Raw genomic sequence first — 6,154 nt, 5'->3', positions numbered from 1 at the left:
CTGGACCCAGCGGCGTCAGCAGCCGAGCGGCTTCGGCTGCGGGCTTGCTCTGGGGCAGCCGTGCGGCTGCGAGGGGCCCATCGCCCGCGGCTGTCTCGCCGTGACATCGTTGCGCTGCTTCGATGTCCCGTCACTAGTATCCCACTTCTGACACCAGTGTGGTTAAGTCAGGGGCGGGCAAGTTCAACAGCAGCGGGTATATTTCGGCGATGGAGTAGTTAGTCAGTTCACAGGGAGGCACCGGCAAGTAGTCTCGGGGTTGCTAGGCCAGGGCGCGACAATCAAGGCGGGCGGTGGGGGAGCCTACACTGCAAATCCCTAACAATTCTTTAAAAATGTTACAAATCCAGCGAGCGAAGCGAGCTTAAAGCGAAAATTCTCACAATTCTAGAATTAAGAACAACTTTTGCCTTTTTCAGAGCTTATTTACACGCTTTTTTGGCGAGCGAAACGGTAAAATTATAGAGGAAAATGAAAGAAACTTGCGAGCGAAGCGAGCTAGAAGCCAAAAATCAAAGAATTTGCGACTTTGCAATATTGTTCTCTCTATTCCGAGCTCAAAATGACCCCCCCCCCCCACTTCCGGTGCCCTTGGTCACAATCACTGTATGCTTGGACTTTGTCTTCAGACGAATAATGCAGTCCGAATTCTACATGTCCTTTTAAGTACTTGAAAATTCTCCTGACATTATTGGCTGAGCGACAGCGAAGCCTGTTACTCCAGTGGGTTTGAAAAATTTTTCCTGTCTGTCTTTCTGTGTGTGTGTGTGTGTGTGTGTGTGTGTGTGTGTGTCTGTGTGTCCGCACTACTCCTCCTGAACGGCTCGGCCGATCTCGGTGAGATTTTGCACACTTTTTGGGTATGTCCTTGGCTCGGCACACGCGAAATCAACCGTTTCGGCTGCTAGCATCCGAACGTGAAAGTTACTTGGCTCGAATCGATCATTTAAAAGAATTTCAGGGGTGGTCCACATTACCCATTGGTGGTCCATATTACCCGCATTTACGGTACGTTTGGCGACTTGGCTAGGGGGCAGACATTTACCAAGGCCGAGCAAGGCAAAGCAAAGCACAGGCAACACACTCACTGCCTCCGCACTATGATCTAGAATCCCGAAAACGCGGAAAAAAATCAGAAAAACTAAAGTGGTTTGATTTAGCCCCCGTGTGATCGAGTCAAGAAACACCTCGGTCGGTCGCCTCTGACTTAAAGGAGGCTCCGAAAGTCGATGAATTTGTCAAATTTGACTAGACGTTTGTTGACGTTCTTCGTCAAAGTTTAGTCCGTCCTCGATTTCTCTGATAAGGCGAGGCCGAACCCTTAAACCTTATATATCATTTTAAAGGTCTTTTTTCAGGCTTTCTTTTGCACTATAGGATGTCTTTTTGGAGCAACTAAAGGATTAACGACAAATCTGGAAAAGTTGTTGACACAATTTGGCAAAATTTGTAAAATTCGAATTTTTGCGAGAGCCGGAATCAAAATGGCTGGGTTTGGCTGGGTTCTGGTGGGCGGTTTTTTGTAGTCCAGGCACCAAAGTTTGATAATCCATTAATGCTGCGACCACCTGCGACCCCGGGATTTTATGGCCCTCAAACATGGATTTTTTTAAGCTAGACAAAATTCCTTCCGTGCCGACTTTTCCTCACCCATGGACAGGTACATTTATGGAATGAACGGGCTTCAAAAGTGCTATCAAGGACGTACTCTTGGTTCATGCCGGAAGTGGACTCAAAATCACCGCAAATGGGTTGAAAATCACCGGAAATGTGCAGTAGAACGCCGACATTGAGAAACGTGATACCGTAAATGAAGTCGGGTCGGGGACATCAGAAGTGAGTCTGAACGGTGCAAATGGAGACGGGTTGCAACTTTGAACACCGTGCAGAGGACCAACTTTATGGACATGACGTATGGTGTCAAGGAAAAAGCGGCTCATACTATTCTCACTCTCACAAAAAACAGTTAAGAAATGTTAAGGAAGAACTCAGTTTAATTCCGAACATAAATTCAGGCATGTGCCTATTTTAATATTTTTGCGTTTTAAAACTAGTTTAATTACATTTTAAAAGTGAGTTCTTTCCAATTGTTGCCCGGCGGACTGGAGTATTGATCATGGTGGCCTTACAATTGACCTGCGTCCGTCCAGCTCGTTCCCCTCAAATATCGGCGTCCTACTGCTGGTTAGCAGAGTGCGCATATTGCGGTTGAAATGTGCTTGGTTTCATTCTTGCACTGTAATGTGACCTGAAGATCATTGGAAGAACTTCGATAATAAGGGGAACGAGTGGGACCTAGAAACTACTGGTACCAGAAGCCCTTTACTCGACTACTCATGCAGCAACATTTTAGCAATTTATAGCATTTTTGAGCTTTCTTTGCAGTTTTCTTGAGAAGCACGTAACCATAGCTCAAAACTAATGTCAGATTCGGATTCCCCGACCCAAAATACCCAGTAGAGGGAGATTTCAAGGCCATAGGAATTTTTTCCGCGTTTCCGAGATTCTAGATCATAGTGGCTGCGCGACGCATCGACAAGTCCTCCCCCGAGTACAGCGCCAGCGGCACCGGCCAACAATGACCTTCCCCCTCTCGCACAGTCCCTCCCCGGATACAGCGCACAGAACAGCAACAATGCCTCACGGCTCGGCACGGCTCGGAGCGCTCGAGGCGCGGCGCGGGCGCGGCGGTGCAAGCCACAGCTCGGCTCGCACACCAACACTGTCCAGCTCGTTTAGGTCTGTGCATTTAATTGGGCTTTCTATTTTATCTCAAACACAATTATAAATAATCCCGAACTACTACCTAGAAGAAAACCAAACGAGTATCATCTGCTTTCATTAACGTTCGTTGAATGAGATTTTTTTTTAAATGGAAACACGGAATGACGGAACAGTGTTTACACTGCCCCGCCGCACGTCGTCTGCTAATGTCCCGACCGCCACTCTCCACCACCAACGCGACACGGACGCGACACGAGCGTGAACCGAGGGGGCAAAAACTCGGAATTTTCGTGTACACATGATTCGGAAAACGCAATGATTGCGCATGGTTTCATTTGATTTCATGGCTGATTCTGCCTTCTTTCGCGACGCAGCAGGGTGATGTCGAGCGTGATAGTGTGTGATTGTGTTCGGAAAGACATGATTTCGGACTGATTTTGCCTCGTTTCGTGTGGTTCTGCCTGATTTCGGTCTATTTTAGTGACTTTGGTTGCTTTCGGATTGCTTGATTTCGCGTGATTCTCAATGATTCGCGTGTTATTTCGGGGGCCGTGTACACATGATTGCGCGAGTTTTTGCCCCCTCGGCGTGAACGCACCTCGTTGGTGCCCGTGTCGTCTGCTACGGTAGCATTTGTTTTGCACTGGTGCCGACACACACTGCCTTGGGCGTCAACTCCACTGTAGAGCGTGCTTGCCAAGCACGCTCCAACCTAGAGCGTGCTAAGCAAGCACGCTCCAAACTGGACCGTGCTTCAAGGCATGCTCCCAGGTGGAGAGTGCCATGCACACTCTTGAGTTTCTAGAGTGCTCTCTATTCCTTTTACCTAACTGCACAGGGGGAATTCCCTTGAAGCGTAGCTGCACGCTTAAAAAAGGGCGCAAGGTCTTTAAGTGTAGCCATACGCTTGAAAGTGGCGTACAACTACGCTTTAGTTTTACCAGATGTAGCCTCATAATTACTGACTGACTAAGACTGACTTTTGTTAAACGGAGGCACCGGCAAGCCTTAGATGTAGAGTGGGTGAGGGTGATCAACTTTGACTTTATAATCTCACAAATGTTTGGGCGCCAGGCGACAAAGTCACCATCAAAGGAAATAGGCTACTTGAACTGAACACCGATTTAACAATAACAGAAACAACCATTTTAATAACGGACAGATCACACTTAACTCAAGCACAGAACTCACACAAAGGGCAAAACTCAAGCCCATACAAATCCATACTCATATGCATACACATAATCACAAATACCAACAAACCGAACCAACGGTACTCACAAACAGAACTAAATTAAAATCAGCACGGGCACGCCATGGGCACTGGCTTCAACAGAATAACAACAGCTCGAATAAGAACCGTACAAATTCAAACAAATCAACAGAACTTAACTAACTCACTGAAGAGTGCAAAGATAACCTCTCCCAAGGTATGACTAAAACACACTGGGCAAGATTGGTCCAATACCCAGGTGAACGCAAACTCAAAATGTCTCAACGAAAAGACTACATGACTTGAACAGATCCGTTTTGCTACTTGCAAACATATTCAGAACTTTGGACTAATAATCTAAAACACAGACTTACTGAAGTACCGACTTATTATTAAAACACATAATCACAGCACTGACTGCGAACTTCTCACTCAGAAGATTTGTCCATATTCACATCACTTCACTACACAAGTTGCTGCTCCTGATCTTGGAGTGAAGGAACACATGGCGGAGAATGACCTCAACGCACAGTGTGACGAACCAGATACAAAACCCTGAAAATACACAATGCAGGTAAGCTAGGAGTAGGCCAAAGCATGGCAAACCATGGGCAACATAACCTCCAAGTTAACGACAACAAGAGTGGAACAGGCCACAGACAAACTCACCGAGGACAAAGTACAGATTATACTAAGTTGTTAAAACTAGATGAGACCTCTCGGGTTAGGGAAACAGTGGGACTACATGACGAACTTAGCCAGGCCGCCGAAGCGAGCACTGGAAGTTGTTAACAGAACGAAAGTCCACAGCTGAATGACAGAACCCAGAAAATACGGAAGGGCGAAAACTTCCGGTGACAGTATGAAAAATAGTAAAGAACGAACCGAAGTCGAAAAGAGGATCGAAACGGAACGAGGTATGGAAAATTCAGAGGACAGTAGTAGAGCGGGAAATTTAAACAAGTAACGGAAGAAAGTGGACGTTACACAGAGTCTCCCTCAAAGATGATGCCACTGTTACCAGAGCAGAAAATCCAAGTGTGGTGTTAGCAACTCCCCCCCTCCCCCCCCCCCGGACACCCCTGCCAGAATCCAAACCACTCCTTTGGATGCACCCCCTTCCCTTGGAGCATACTGTGGCGCGTCGCGTTTGTCCCGTTCTTTAATGGATATTTTGGATCGGTTTTGCAGCTCCACAACCTTAGAGTGAGGTCGGCGCGGGACCACGCTGCAGTGACGGCAGCACAGGCGGAGGTCTTGGAGGATACCCTTCTGGCCGTGCCTCCCGCGCTGTGGCCGCTGCTGCAGCTAAATGTGGCCGACGTCGCCGGAGCGAGGACATGCGCTGCCACCGCCGCCCTTTTGGCCCGGTGGGAGTCGATACTGTACGTCCCTCTATGAGAAGCGACGCTCGCTGTGTCTCGCCGTTCCCGAATCACCTTTTAGCTATCCCGACACCAACGCTTGCTGACCCCAGGCCCTGCCGAAGTCGCCGGGCCAGGTCGCGGGAGGCAGCCGTGTTCGAGGCGGCGCGCCGCAAGGGCCACGTAACAATGTTGGTGGCTCTCGAACAAGTGAGTTGTGCAACAACACAACACCCCCCTCCGTATGGTCATATGGAAGATTAGAGTCCTACAGCACTGAGAATCAAAGAGTCATAATCAGGACTAAAATTTTGGGCGATGTAAACTTTATCACCCAAATTTGGGTGATGATTATTTTATCACCCAAATTTGGGTGATGAAGGTTCATGACCCAAACTTGGGTGATAATGCTATCCATCTTTATGGGTAGCTGATACACCCTTTATCGCCCAAATTTGGGTGAGGAAACATTCATCGCCCAAGTTTGGGTGATAAAGTTCACATCGCCCAAAATACGGTATTGATGAAGACTCTTTCGTTATCAGTGAGTCCCACTGTGGGGCTCTATGGAAGATACGTCAGCCCAACACTCTCATTCCAGGATCGTGACATCACGTTAAAACGAACGTGACAAAATGTCACGTTCGTTTGAGCATTGTGTCACGTTCGTTTGAATGTGAACAAGCTGATTTTTGGCCAATTCACACCCAAACGAATGTGACACAATGCTCAAACGAACGTGACATTTTGTCACATTCGTTTCAACGTGATGTCACGTTCCTGGAATGAGAGTGAACCGAGATGCATGCTGGGAAACCCAGAGGGCCGCAGGCCAGCCGGGCCAGGTGTATGC

At 47.9% G+C, this 6,154-nt stretch overlaps 1 long non-coding RNA gene across 1 annotated transcript; it reads right to left on the bottom strand.

Annotated features, from left to right (window-relative positions):
- Positions 1 to 3,847: 3,847 nt before the first annotated feature.
- LOC117648099 lies at positions 3,848 to 4,886 on the bottom strand. Its single transcript, XR_004587856.1, has 2 exons — positions 4,607 to 4,886; positions 3,848 to 4,492 (listed from the first exon to the last, which is right to left on the bottom strand). It is a non-coding gene; the product is annotated as an uncharacterized LOC117648099 (long non-coding RNA).
- Positions 4,887 to 6,154: the final 1,268 nt, after the last annotated feature.

Source organism: Thrips palmi, unplaced genomic scaffold, assembly GCF_012932325.1.
Source record: "Thrips palmi isolate BJ-2018 unplaced genomic scaffold, TpBJ-2018v1 HiC_scaffold_3, whole genome shotgun sequence".
Classification (NCBI taxonomy): domain Eukaryota; kingdom Metazoa; phylum Arthropoda; class Insecta; order Thysanoptera; family Thripidae; genus Thrips; species Thrips palmi.
Note: the sequence above shows the minus strand (reverse complement) of the source record. Positions and strands in the feature narration are given on the sequence as shown.